We start from the raw sequence: 15,495 nt of genomic DNA, 5'->3' as shown, positions 1-15,495 counted from the left end.
GGGGGAAAACAAGATATTTTTGTCTATATACAAATATCTCTCTCTCTCTCTCTCTCTCTCTCTCCCTCACTCTATATAAAACAATGTTATAAGTGATACAATTATAAATAAACTCCTTAAAAAAAGAGCTACATCTAAGTTTATATTTCTTAAACTTTTGGCAAATTGCTTTTTCTTGTTTTAAGCAAAAATCTAACAAATATTAGTGAGGTTTATACTTAAAACAAGAAAGGAAAAAAGAATCAAACCTCAGTCACCATTAATTCTCATTATATCTTTTATCCATACAATGACAGAATGGTGACTGAGGCTAACATTCTGTCTAACATCTCCTTTTGTGTTTCATAGATGAAAGAGTAAATGACAAAATTTCAAATTTGGGGTGAACTATCCCTTTAACAGTTATCTAATATACCATACTCATCTGCCCTGATAACATTATTTTTGGTGCAGGTCCTAATTGGTGACATTTTCTGCATTAAAATGGTCAAAGTTGACAATCCAGCGCTTTTGAAACCATTCTAATTTGAGACCAAAGCAAGAGGAACAACTTTTTCATTTCTTGACACAATGAATTGGCATGACATCGTTGGCTTCCCAAAGGTAACTTGAGCTGACTGTTGAACTGTAGAGAGAGCTACTGTCCACACATACACACACACACAGCTAGTTATTTCTCAACATATCCTGCTCGCTCTCTCTCCCTTTGTCTTCTCTCAGCCACTGTAGTTTTCCACAGCACACTTACAGCATGTTACAAGTGAAAATCCTGCAGCAAAAACCAGCAGAGACAAAAAGAGCCACTCCCCGAATGAGCTCCGTAGAATATCTGTATGTACAAATACATACACATACTTTAATGCTGTCAATGCAGCACTTACAACCTACAGCAACCAGTGCTTCATTTAGTAGCCACTGCATGCTGCAGCTCTATAGTAAGGGTGGTATGAGCAAAACCTTATATCATAGTATAAGTAATTTTATATCACGATTGGTATGTATTGGAATGCATCACAATATAGTTAGTTTTGCAAGTTTTAATTCAATGACAAAACTACATTACATTCTGATTTTATATATAAATATAAATATTTCAAAAATATTAAGATCCTGTATATATATATATATATATATATATATATATATATATATATATATATATATATATATATATATATATGATAGAATAAAAATATACAATATTTCATATATTTATGTATTTTAAAAAAACATTCAGTAATAGATATTTTTGGATAATCCAGTGGATAATCAAATCTCATTTAATTATTTTCTCTTTTTATTTGGAGCTTGATGCATGTAAACCAAAATATGAAATTATTCATAACAAATGAATTATACATCTAGCATTGGATCAAATACAGCTACATATTATGCAACACTTGAGTGACAAAAGACTAGAAAGAGCTGATATTTGCACACTTTTGTTCAGTCAGTTGAATTCTGTAATAATCTGTCGATAATTATGATGTTGAAGAGGTTCAAGACAAGTTAAGCTCAATCAACAGCATTTGTGACAATGTTGATTACCACAAATTAATAATAATAATAATAATTTCAAATGGTCCCTTATTTAAAAAAACAAAAAAAAAAGACAAGTAAGTTGTGGTTACAGAAAGGCACTTACAATAGAAGTGAATGCGGCCAGTCCGTAAACATTAAAATACACACTGTTTCTTTAGTTTAGCCACAAGACACAAACATTATATGTGTTAATATGATTGTAGTGTGATAAAATCGCTTGCTAACCATGTCAGTGTGAAGCTGACAACATTACGCCGTTAAACCCTGTAATGCTGGTGAATCCCTCATTTTACAACACTAAAATCGTTAACGTTAACGCATAGAATTTTTACATTTTGAGTCTATACTTTTGAAACAATATGTATTTTAATTGTTACTGACTGGCTCCATTGACTTCCATTGTAAGTGCCTTACTGTAATCGCAACTGTTGCTTTTTTTTTAAATAAACGAGGGATGAGTCAAAATCATGCCACAAATTCTGTTAACTGAACTTAAAATTTTGGAGCGTGGAATATTCCTCTAAGTTGTGATGTTGCTCTGCAACCTTAAACAACAAATTCCTTTCCAACAAGTTCCTTGTGTTCATTTGTTTGGGATAGGTCCCACTCTGTATTTTCACATTACACCATGTTTCTTCGTCGCTCTCATGTTTAAGTGACGTAAAGCAGTCAGTCCACTGATAGCCACGCAAATGCAAATTCTCTACCAGTTGACACATTTCTATCATCACACGGTATGTACAGTCATACCGCCCTATAAGTTAAAGAAGCATCAGACCTCAGTTAACCTAAGATTTCCCAGTCCTCGCACAGAGTTGGCCACCCGAGCCAAAGGCCCGGCGTGACACATCAATTCAAAACACCGACAGAGAGCACGAGTCACGCAGTCACTTCAGAATGCACCGACCTGTGTCCACCGCTGGTTAACTCCTCCCTCTCGCCGCGCCACTTCACTCAGAGTCGTGAATGAGCCGATTCAAAGCCGGACAAGAAGTGATGAATGAAGGATCTCCATTTCGCACCAACTGCCCTGTGACACAAGACCCCCAACACTCTGGAGCACACGAGAAGAGAGAAGAGGAGGACAGGAGAGACAGAAAGATGCAAAAGCAAGAAAGGTATGAAATGCTTTCAGTATAAAAAGAGCAAAAGACTGTCTCTCATTCGCTCCAGCCACACAAAGACTCATTATCTGCTGCCAGCAGAGAGCTGGAGACTGAACACAGCGACGCCTGCCTGAGAGATCACATGGGTGGGATGTCTAAGGGAGAGAGAGAGAGAGAGGTAGCTTTGCCTGTGTTCCTGCTGTCTGCAGATATTTTTACCATCATGAGAGGGAGGGAGAGAGGTAGAGAGAACGTGTGAGGAAAAACAGAGACAGAGAGAGAGAGAGAGAGAGAGAGAGAGACAGTCGATACCCGGCACAGCACAGTAATCTGCAGAGGTGAATGAGGGCACTAAGAAATGAGCCAAAAACACGAATATAAACAGTGAAATACACACACACACTTCTGCATGCTGGGATTTGTGGTAATGCACTTGTGTAGTGCTGTTGTGCTTCACAAATAGTCTATTCAAGGTATAAAAAACATCAAATATGACATCAAAATTGACTGTTTACTTTCTTAATGCACGTTCCTGGACTACGTATGCACAATTTATCGCCACAAATTGTGGCAAATATTTTTGGTCTTTGTAATATTTTTGTCCTCTGAAAAGACTTTCCTTTTCAGCTGATGCCACAAAATGCCTCTGACTCCATTCTGGTATGCAACAGCCACTTTGTAAAGATCCAGTCAATTCCTGTTGGATAAAATCACACCTCGCTCTACCTTTTTTCTCATTAAAATATTATTTTTCAATCAAAAATACAACCTGGTCTCATAGAATCACATTACTATACCTACATTTTTGCAAAATGAAATTTACGTGGCTCGTAGTCTGTATCACGGCAGTTTCAGACAAACACTAGAGGACTTTTATTCACACAAATCAAGAGTAAAACTGCAGATTATCAGTTCATAAACATTTACTTTTTGATCCTGTTCCTCACACAATGCTATCTTATGACATCTAAACACTTTTACTACATTTTAATGTTGGAATTACAAAACCAACTCCATTTACAAGCTTGTTCATGCATGATTAAATTGAGCAGTAGCTCAACTGATAGAGCATTGCAATTGCTATGCAAAGGACCGGGGTACGAGTCCTGAAGAGCATGTGAGTCGACGCGTGAGCCGAAAGTGTCACAGAAGCACCACAAAATACAGTGGTTGCTTCAGCAATTACAATTTCCATCTGGCATTTGCTTTTTACAACATGAACGGTTGGGTTTCAGGTTTAGGGTAGGGAGGGTGGTTTTGTTGATTTAAAACTCAACAAAGCATTACACTTAAAAATCGAATCTCTTTGAGAAAGCATTTAACTCGCATTTAGCGGCACACAGTTGACAAACAGCACTAGATTTGGTAAGTTTGAGTCATTTGTTATTCAGTTTAAAGTTTCAATGAATAGATTCAAAACACTCTGATTTAACAATTCATTACTGTTAAATGTTCATTGAATGCTCGCTTGACATTTCTACATGTAGTAAAATATTTTAGTAGGTAAATGTATATGTAGGTATACATGGCTGTTTATTACTAATCATGGACACATATAAATAAATCAAAATATTAAATGCAATATATTCTGTGTATTAATTTAGTAAAAAAAAACAAAACATGCCTTGATAAAATCAAAACTAGATAAAAAAAAAAAATCCACAAACATCGTACATAAATATTAAGACTTGTCGATTTATCATGTTAATTCTGAGTGATTAAATATATAAAAAAATAATGTGTTTAAAAAATTTACACAATTATTAATGTCCCCGGACTGTAATAATGAATATTCCTACCATCAGAGCAATTCAAGCCATTTTTATTTGTATAGCGCTTTTCACAACACACAGCTTTACAGAAAATCATGCATTAACAGAAAATGAAACTGTAATATCTATAAAGTCAGAATCATCATTGTGTAGTTTGATTAAATATGATTGTAAATGATTGTAAGTGAGCAAGCCGCAGCGACTGTGACAAGGAACACAAAACTCCATAAGATGTTAGTTAATGGAGAAAAGTAACCTTTGGAGAAACCAGACTCACTGTGGGGGCCAGTTCCCCTCTGGCTAAACAGCATGAATATAATGCCAATATTAGTTATTTGTGTGTAGTGCAAGTCATGGTTTAAATTTAGTAAACTAAGTAAGTGTTAAGGGCAAGTGTTTAAACAAAGATTTTGTATTTCAAGCTTGAGGTAGCTTACCACCTGTTTTCAGCAGGGGGCAGTAAGCGAAACTCCAGCACAAGATGAGAAAACGATGAAAAACGCTGTGTCTATGATACCAAGCAACCAAAGTGAGATGCTTCAAAAGCATCCGTCTGATGCAGGTGTATATTGATGCATCCTTAGCAAATCCCTTGTAATAAATCTATCACGGACAGATTGACAAATTCAATTGCAAAACAGATTGCTGTGGACTGAAGGCCAATGATAGGCTTATATGGAAATAAACAATATACTGCCTTGTAAAGCCACTTTTTGTATTGTCTTATCAATACTTTACTAGTCTGCCACACTAATGTAATGCATTTTAATTTTGAATTTCTGAATTATTATATCGATAATATATATTTATAATTAAACTAACTATATACATATAATATAATTAAATAAAATTGTATATATTTTTATATAAATGTATAGAAAAATAAATATATAATTATAACTATGAAAACATAACTAATTAATTTAATCATTATATACTAAACTATTGTTATTCGAGGCATTTCATGCAATTCATTTGTTAAAAAATGTAGCAATTGACAGCTCTTATAAAGATAAATATTAAATATGTTCAAAAGACTGAAATATATTTAGGTTTTCACTGCATCACTCAGCTCTACAGATGATTAGTAAATAAAGCAAGAATTTGGGTTATGCATGTCTCTAAAGTAGTCCTCCTATGTGTAGAGCAGTACAGCTATAATTAATGTTAAAAATATAGTGAAACGATTATTGCTTCAGTAAATGCACTTGATGGCACATTTACAGCAAAGAAATACACAGTGTGTGTGGTCATCCAGCTATTTCAAATTGAATAAATGCTGTGTCAAAAGACATTGATTATTGCGCTCAATGTTGTGCGACTGCCACTGCAGTAATACTTGATGCAGGATGACTTGTCTTCTGTTCACCGAGGCATTTGGACTTCATGTAATTAAGCAAAAATCTGTGCCTACAAGACTCTCCCGAGTAATAAGTCAAGTCCATACTGCAATTAAAAATGTGGCAAACTGTAGCTGTGTCAATATACCTATTCGCAACAGAGAGGATAAATCCAGGTCTAATTATTCATTTACAGCCTCTCTAATTCCTGGTAATTACAGTGAATGCCCACTTTCTTTAAACAAGGATAGACCCATTACAGTGTGAAAATGCTTATAAATCAACAAATCCTTCAAATAAAGAATATTTAAGTGTTGATCATTCATCATAAAATAGTTAATCCTACCAATAACAGATTTCATAGAGCATTTAAACTGTTTACTTCATTTTATGGCAGTTTTAGTGGAAAGGCAGCTGTTCTAAGAGGAAGAGAGCTTGTATGTGAGTTTTGGATTTGGTAAAGGTTTAAATCAGAGTTTTAGCTGTGTTTTTGGCTGTGGATGGATTTATCCTGGACTGAGCTTTCTTTGGAAAACATCTTGGAGACAGGTTATTACATTCTGTTTTGTAAAAAAAAAAAAAAACTTTTTAAAAAGTCGTCGTGACATGGAGAATGTATTTAGTATTACAGAAGCACACTGTATCTTCCGGTCTACTGATTATTACTGATATTATGAATTAAACTGTCAATCTATTTTATCTCTAGGTTGTTGTTTAAAAGTTACCATGAATGACAGCGATAATACTGTCGCTCATATTTACAAGGATTTTATCTAGGCTTTGAAATCAGGGACAATTTTAAAACTAGTTGAAATGCATAATAAATATATATTTTTTAAAGTATCCAGCAGTAGACTTTGGCTTTTTAAAAAACATTATTTCTGAATGCTAAAAGAAAAAGTTGCATAAAAAGGAGAAACCTATTAAATAAATATAAAATCAGTGATCCTTTGAGTTTTCTTCTTTCTGTCTTTGAAATACAATGAGATAATATGGCTTCTTTTTAAACTGCCCTTATAACAGGAGCTGGCTTCTTGTATAAAATGAGATATTACAATTTATTATCATTAAGTCTATAAATGTTACAATTACTTGTGGCACATATAAATGTTTCTTATACCAAATGATGGCAGGTAGATTTGTATTATTCTGTGAATTATAAAGGAAAATTGACAATTGACCCTGGTCTCCCCTTCTTAAAATTCCCTTCTGTTTAAAAGGCTTATCCTGCCTAAAATCTCTGGCTGTGTGGGCCTGTGACCCATTAGAGAGCACTACAGACATTCATGCATTTCAGAACTTGATTTCACCAGAAAAAATCGAATTAATCCCTCTCGTTTCCTCTCCATCTTGAAATGCTGCCTATTGTATAACAGTCATATCTAATTTGCATTTCGTCTCTTTCTTATGGGATATCATAATGGGAGCTCCATTACGTAAAATGCAAAACATATGCCTGTCGAACTCGCTTTCTTAAACACACAGACTGTTGCTCGAATGCCTGTACTCATGACCTATTTTGCAATTTCTTGCATATGAGTGATGTGAATATCATTAAAAAAATCATTATTTTTTGTATTTAAGTGGACTTAACATGAAAATCTGTTATCCAAACTTTTATATATAATAAATAAAAATTTATCATTTTATGGCATGATGATTTATTTTTGTTCCTGAAATATTTATTGATGAAATGTTTACTTTTAATAAACATTTAAAAGTAGTACATACACTTTTAAAGTTCTGTATAGCCAGTCATAGAAATTCTGTTTAATATACTGTATATATATATATATATATATATACACACAGATGTGCTCAAACGTTTGCATACCCTTGGAGAATTGGTAATATATGTACCATTTTTAAAGAAAACATGAGTGAGCAGGCAAAACATATTTCTTTTATTTCTTATGGGATTTATATTCAACTGTAGGTTATAACAGAATGGCACAATTATAAAACAAAACATGGCAACAAAGAAAAAAATGAAATGACCCCTGTTCAAAAGTCTGCATACCCTTAGTTCTTAATACTGTGTATTGCCCCCTTTAGCATCAATGACAGCGTGCAGTCTTTTGTAATAGTTGTCTATGAGGCCCCAAATTCTTGCAGGTGGTATAGCTGCCCATTCGTCTTGGCAAAATGCCTCCAGGTCATGCAAAGTCTTTGGTCGTCTTGCATGAACCGCACGTTTGAGATCTCCCCAGAGTGGCTCGATGATATTAAGGTCAGGAGACGGTGATGGCCACTCCAGAACCTTCACCTTTTTCTGCTGTAACCACTGGAGGGTCAACTTGGCCTTGTGCTTGGGGTCATTGTCGTGCTGGAAAGTCCAAGAGTGTCCCATGCGCAGCTTTTGTGCAGAAGAATGCAAATTGTCTGCCATTATTTTCTGATAACATGCTGCATTCAACTTGCCATCAATTTTCACAAGATTCCCCGTTTAGAGCTCACACACCCCCAAAACATCAGTGAGCCACCACCATGCTTCACAGTGGGGATGGTATTCTTTTCACTATAGGCCTTATTGACCCCTCTCCAGACATAGCACTTATGGTTCTGACCATAAAGCTCTATTTTGGTCTCATCACTCCAATGGCGTGTCAAGATGTTGTCGGGCATATTGTAACCAGGTTTTTTTGAAGCATTGGCTTCTTTCTGGCAACTCGACCATGCAGCTCATTTTTGTTCAAGTATCGCCGTATTGTGCTCCTTGAAACAACCACACCGTCTTTTTCCAGAGCAGCCTGTATTTCTCCTGAGGTTACCTGTGGGTTTTTCTTTGTATCCTGAACAATTCTTCTGGCAGTTGTGGCTGAAATCTTTCTTGGTCTACCTGACCTTGGCTTTGTATCAAGAGATCCCCAAATTTTCCACTTCTTAATAAGTGACTGAACAGCACTGACTGGCATTTTCAAGGCTTTGGATATCTTTTTATATCCTTTTCCATCTTTATAAAGTTCCATTACCTTCATTATCTAGCCTGCTCAGTGCATCCACATGAGAGCTAACAAACTCATTGACTATTTATACACAGACACTAATTGCAGTTAGTTGGATAAAGGAAATTAACCTTTAATTGCCATTTAAACCTGTGTGTGCCACCTTGTGTGTCTGTAACAAGGCAAAATATTCAAGGGTATGTAAACTTTGATCATTATCATTATGATTTAAAAAGTAGCCAAACAACTATGTGATGATAAATGGCTTCATATGATCACTATCCTTAAATAAAAGACAGTGTTTTTGCATGATCAGTCATATTTTCAAAATCAATGCCAAAATTTCAAAATTTCTGCCAGGGTATGCAAACTTTTGAGCACAACTGTATATATATGTGCTTAAAACAAATTTTAATTCAAACACAATATTTTATTTTTATTTTGACCACATATTAACCTCAAAATAATAGTGTACTGTCATTTTAAATGACATAATGAAGAGGAAGTGACATCATTTGAGTTCTCAGAGGAGCCAAGTGTAAAGGTAAGCAAGTTTGACTCATTGACAACATTCATAATTAGTTTTTTCATGCCTGACAAGATTCAAACATATATAATCAAAATTTTAAAAAAAGTGTTTATTTATTTACTATTATGTATAGTATTTCAATTCTTTACTTGTGAATGCTACATTGACAATAAAAGGTCATAACCTTAATAAGAGCAAAAGGAGCAGCCATTTTGGTGTGGTTTTGGTTTGAAATGTTACACTCCGTCACAAGATAAGAATATGCCAACATATTGATTTTTAATAATTTAGTTTAGATGGCGCAATGCAAATTAATAGCATTTACAGACATTCTGGTAGAATATTTCAAATCTGATTGAAACTTACTTCAATAATCACTTTTCAAAATACAAAAGGCACCCACAGAATAACAAATTTTCTGACAAAATTAGGCTATATGCAAATGAGCAGTCCGGTTCCAAATCAAATGACTGGATGCGATGGAGCATTAAAAAATGTAAGTCTAACTCCAAAAAAATAAATATATAAATAAATTATTTCTGCTGCCTGAGGAGCAGAAAAGTGCTTTGTAATAACTGGATGGATTTTAGGACACACTATATTCTGGTGGTAGCATTGATGATGATTGAATGATAAACTTCCAAGAAAGAACAATAAACTGAGTTCTGAAAGAAAAAAAATACCCCCCCCCCCAAAAACAAAACAAAAACAAAACAAACATCTGTCATTCTTAAACATCTACTCGTGGAGAGCCTGAAGCTATGACTCAGCTCCAGTGATTAAAGTGTGCGAGAGCATTAAAAATAATGTAATTCCTTGACTCTCTTTGAACTCTACAGAACAAACCAAATCGACTGATACTGAGAGGCAAGTGGAGGGTGCTTAGAGCAACCAGTATCTTCACACAATGACCACAAGAAATATAACAAGTCTTTCCCTCGGAGTTTAGGATGAATCTGAAGATTTGTCTTTGAAGCAGGGCACTTTTATTATTTCTCTATTTCTGTGATTCTCAACTGCTGGGACAGCAGGAAAAAACTATGCTGAATCCAAATAATAATATGCAACTAACCCTATAATCCTGCACAGTCAGAATAGCAAAATAAATAGGCTTATCAACTTTTAAAAGCGAGGAGAAAAAGCCTCCCATATCTTTTTCTGTTGACATCAAAAATGTGCATCCAATCAAACGAATTTGCTATTTTGGAGCAAATTCACCTGTGAATAGGTTGTGTGACAGTGTGACATATCCTCATCTTTAAAAGCCATTAAGAAAACTATGGTTAAAAACAAAAATACAACCAGGCCATTTAAAACACAGGTTCAAGTTGTAACAAGGACAACCATGGTTTCTGCAGGCCGCAAAGTGTATTATGCTGTGAATTATTAGCTGCAGGGATTAATAATGTATTGACCCCATTGAACAAAATTAGAAGACAAAGTTATTGATAATGACTTTTATAATAATATGAATATTAAAATATGCATGTGAATAATATTCATAAATATCAATATTTGATTTGAAGGTCATTTCGTTTACTTTCATGCGATAAACAGTTTTGTTACTGGATTGCAATTTGGGGCTCTATTTTCGTGACCGCACTATGCAGTGCAATAACCGTGTGCAACTTCTTGTATATTGTTAGTGAGAGCGCAAATTCTAAGTGCACTTTTTTGCCAGCGCAAAGTGCAAGTGGGTGTGGGTGGGAGTGTTTGCACTATCTGTGGGTGTATGTGCGCAAACTGTGGGTGTATTGTATGTTAATGAAGCAGCATGAAGAGCAATTTGCTAATTTCCTAAGAAATAGGTCATTGCGCTAAGAAGTTTGAGAAGCACGTCTGTTTTTAGCGCAAAGATTAAAATCAGTTCCAACATTTGCAGTTTGGAGATTCCACCAGCAGGTGGTAATGAAGTTCATGTCTAAACTCTGAAAATATTGTGGAACATCAAATTACATCCCTGACAATCACTGTTGTAGCCGTTTTATGAAACAACAAATTATGAGATTTATGTTAAACTTACAAGAGGTCATGGTTTATGTATTTTTTTTGTAATTTTTTTTTAGCTACACCCAGTTAGCTTGAAGGCTCTAAGTGTTACAATTGATCATTTTGGTCTTTGGAAAAACCTTAAACCAAGGTTGTAGAATAACAGTAAGTTGGCTTTGTTTTTCAGCTGTCGGTGCTTACCAAAATTTGAACCGCTGCCCCCAGTGGCCGAAGTTGGAAGTGTTGTTGAACGAATGGGCAGAGCCCTTTCGTTCAAGCCTAGGGAGCCTACAAGGTTAGCAACAAAATACATAACGTGGCGGTGCCATAGACATTTTATGAGTGGAGACCAGAGGCCATTTTTTTTTTTTTAATGGATGTCTATGGAGTAGATGCTAGAGTGTGCTGAATAAACTGCTTTTGTGAGGAAACGGCTCATCACTTTCATCACAAAATAAATAAAAAATAAATAAATTCACAGAATTCACCACCTGTCAGCTAATTTTCAACATGTTTTACACAAAACAATCCTTTTGAATGAACTATGTGAGGAGTTTACCACGATTACATTTTTGTTTTATAAGAGAAGACACACACAATTTTGCGACAGGTAGGTGTCAGTTTATGGCTCTCCCCATTCATTTATATGGTATCCACAAAACAGTGACTTTCTGTCATAACACACTTATTGACCATTACACTCTTTCCTATGGTAAAAAGTGTAAGGTTGTTATCTCAGTATAAAAGATCTCTAGTATGGGCACGCGTGAGCTCCAGTTTCCAGGTGAAATGTCCACAGAGTGGCGCCAAAAGATAGTTGTTTGCATGTAATACAGCCAACAGGAATGCATATTATATTAATAATATCCCTTTAACCAAATCCCAACTTTAAACCTAACCGTCAGTGGAGTAAAAATGTAGTCTTAGAGTGTTATGATTAAAATCCCCAGTCTAGGTTGGTGTAAACCGTAACAAATGTAAAGGAGTCCTTTATGAATAAAGAAATCCTGGAGTCCTGTCTCCTGCTCTCAAACACACACTGAAATGGATATGAAAAAATAATTATTAAATAAAAGAAAAATTAAATAAACAACAAAGGCTTGCCTCCCTCACTGGCCATACACAGGAGAAAAAGTAGTTCAAATGAAATAGCACCCACCTCCCTACAAAAGCTCCCAATAGTAGCTAACAACTTTAAGCAGAACAACAATACCTATTATTGTTGGTAGCTATACAGCAAGTCACGAGACACAAAAATAGCTCAGCACGTCTGAGACAGGAGAGTGGAGTCACTTTTATCCCCACAGCTCACAGCCAGACCAATCCAGGCACCTCTTGTTAGTGGTCTCACCTGGTAGTCATTAGAGTGTTAGAGCGAGTGAGACAGGGAAAACACAAGCACACACAAAAGACATTCTCACTCCAAAATACACAACCAAAAAAAATTATATAAAATGCCCACTTGAATACGTCTTAAGCCCGCTATACACTGTAGGACTGTACGATATGAACGATATTGTTGCTTGTCAGACTGTACGATATGAATGCATTGATATTGCCATGGCACAATGTGCGACATTACGTCAGACTGTACGATACACATCGTGGCTGACTGTGGTCCCAAATGTACCGATCAGTGAATGTGACTCATGTTACGGGAGCATTGCGGAATAGAGATTTGCCTGCCCTGGAGGAGCATTTTTTTCTTTTTCTTTTTTTCCTGAAAGTCAGGACATCAGCATTTCCGTTGCTCCAATACCACTCCATCAGTGGAGTAAGCTAACATGTAAAAGAAAGATGGATTTTGTCAAATAGGCCTATAATAAGACAGCCTGATCACAAATACAGAAAATTACAGATGTTGAGAATGAACGCGAGTTTTATTAAAATAAAGTTGTAAAGAAAATGCATGATCAATGTAAAGACAAAAAACAGCGTGTTAAGAAAATGCAATCATTTATTTATTTTTGTTTTGTAAGCTCTGTATTTATTTAATTCAGGGAATAATGCTTTCATATTGCTGAAGTGTTACACTTTTCTCCAAGTATTTTCTGCTTATTTATTTATTACAACTTTTTATATAAAATGAAAAGAAGAAAAAACATTGAAAGAGCTTGAGTAGAGTGATAACTGGGGACAAATGTTGCTACGGTGGTGCAAACGCAGAGCAGGTTTCTTTCCAAGTGAATTGGGGTGCAAGAGAGGAGCGGAATATCTCATCTGGCCGTCGTAATAGCAGTCACACTATATGAATGCAATGCTAAATTTCTGACACTGCCAGAACTTCGGAGGCTGAAGATCATTGCAAAGGCTATTAATCGGCCGGCGGTGAACATGTCACACTGAACATTGTAAGATTGCCGATTTTGCCCTAAGATGACAGAAATCCTTTAGGTTTCCCGAAATTTGTCTCAGATTGCAGAATCGTGGCCAAAATCGTACAGTGTGCACCGGACTTTAGGACATAACAGAGCGAAAATGAACGCAATTCCTTCCTGGTTTCCACTGGACCAAAACCTGTGTCTTTGAGGCTGCTTGCGCAAAATGCTATTAGTCACGCAACACATTTGAATTAATGCAAAAATGTCTTATGGGAGATGGCACTTGTAACTCAGCAGAATGAGTCGAGTGGTCTTTTTAGTACAGTGAAGAAGGGGTCACACCATTGCACAGTCATGTCATGGTGACTCCCTCCCTGTCTTCCTCATTCACTGTTTCCCTTGCCGCATCCTGCCGAGAGGGAAAGCCAGGGCAACCGCAGAGTACAGTGAACACACAGTCTCACTGGAGCCAGAGAGACAGAAAGAGTCGAGACAGAGAGAAAATAACAGAGGGGGGAGGGAGAAAGAGCAAGAGAGACAGACAGAACACAAAGGCTCTGCTCCAAAACCTAATGAGCTGCCTACGTAGCAAGCATTTTAAGGCATCTTAGGTGCCCTATTGACGTGGAGACTGTTCCCAAAGGGAACATGATTATGCTACCTTTTAAGGGGACATTCACACTGAAAACGGACATTTTTGCATCAACCTTTAAACATCTCGAGACACCAGTGTTCTGTCCCATTCATGGGCTTCGTCTAGCGTTTCAACGCAAAAATGTGTTCCGTCTAAACGGTCCATAATATACCTTCTTTTGGCCAACTTCTAATGCAGCACTGCATGTATTCTTCATGGAGAAGGCAATTCCATGATGCTTGCGAGAAGCACAGTGATAAAAGTCCATCCCAGATGATGTCAATCATAAATGTCATTTGTTCAATACTAAAAATGTTGAAAAAACAAAAAAACAGTGCTATGTATCTGTATGCTTATCAGAGTTTCACACTGTGAGTCAAGTCAGAGCCACAATAAGAGGAAGAGACAGACTAGTCATATATACGAATATATGAAACAGAACTGAGGAGTGAAAAAGCAAGTGAGTGATATTCTTTTGCGCATGGCTTCATGACGCTCAATATGGACCATCTCATCTCTTAGTGTCAGTGTGTTTACTGTCGTACGGCATTACGCAAACAATTCGGCTCTCCAGATGGCACTGCAGGGTTTCCTGAAGTAGGGTGAACAGTCTTCTGCCAACACAAAGGCTGTTTGAGCAGACTGATCTTACAGTGAAATCGGAAACAGTAGGTTGACTTTTCTTTAGCTTAAATCGGTCTGTGCTTACCGAAATGTGAAACGCTGCCCCCAGTGGTCAAAGCGTTAAGTGCTGTTTGGCATATGGGCACATGTGAGCTCCATTTTCCGTAATGTCCACGGAGTGGTGCCAAAGCGAGTTTTTTTCTTTCTACAGGCTGTAATACAGTGAAGAGGAATGCATATTTTATAAACCCAAACCTAAACCTAACTATCAGTGGAGTAAAAATTTAATGTTAGAGGGGAAACTGCAACCTCTGATTCGCGCTCATCACTGATTATGTGAACGCGATTATGTCCTGGTTTCAATGCGGGATCCGAAAATGGGTCTCCAACACTGCTGACGCATCGTGCTTTCGTTCATGGCAAAAGGGAAGTCGAAGACACACTGGAGCCGATGCAATGGCGCTTGTCGATTAGTCGGAACTCTCGGAAACAACATGCCGACTTCTTGTGCGATCATATTGGTTTGAGACACTACTAGCACATTTGAGATCTTATAAATCATGTGTCACATGCAACCTTCAGCGAACGAGGTCTCATGAATAATCAGAGAGGGATATTGTTGATATCAAGGCTCTGTGTGAGGAACAGAATGAAACTGAAATTATTAACTGATACATTATTCACTAATCATAT

At 36.4% G+C, this 15,495-nt stretch overlaps 1 protein-coding gene across 2 annotated transcripts in view; it reads right to left on the bottom strand.

Moving 5' to 3' along the window:
* LOC127448407 (cysteine/serine-rich nuclear protein 3-like) overlaps nucleotides 1-15,495 on the bottom strand; it is a 77,155-nt gene that overhangs the window by 21,088 nt on the left and 40,572 nt on the right. The window contains exon 3 of one of the 2 annotated variants that reach the window (XM_051710904.1): nucleotides 2,450-2,596. The exons of the other annotated variant lie outside the window; for it this stretch is intronic. The gene's annotated coding sequence lies outside the window, so the exon portion shown is untranslated. The remainder of the gene's footprint in view (nucleotides 1-2,449; nucleotides 2,597-15,495) is intronic. 2 annotated transcript variants of the gene reach the window in all.

Source organism: Myxocyprinus asiaticus, chromosome 11 (genome assembly GCF_019703515.2).
Source record: "Myxocyprinus asiaticus isolate MX2 ecotype Aquarium Trade chromosome 11, UBuf_Myxa_2, whole genome shotgun sequence".
Classification (NCBI taxonomy): domain Eukaryota; kingdom Metazoa; phylum Chordata; class Actinopteri; order Cypriniformes; family Catostomidae; genus Myxocyprinus; species Myxocyprinus asiaticus.
Note: the sequence above shows the minus strand (reverse complement) of the source record. Positions and strands in the feature narration are given on the sequence as shown.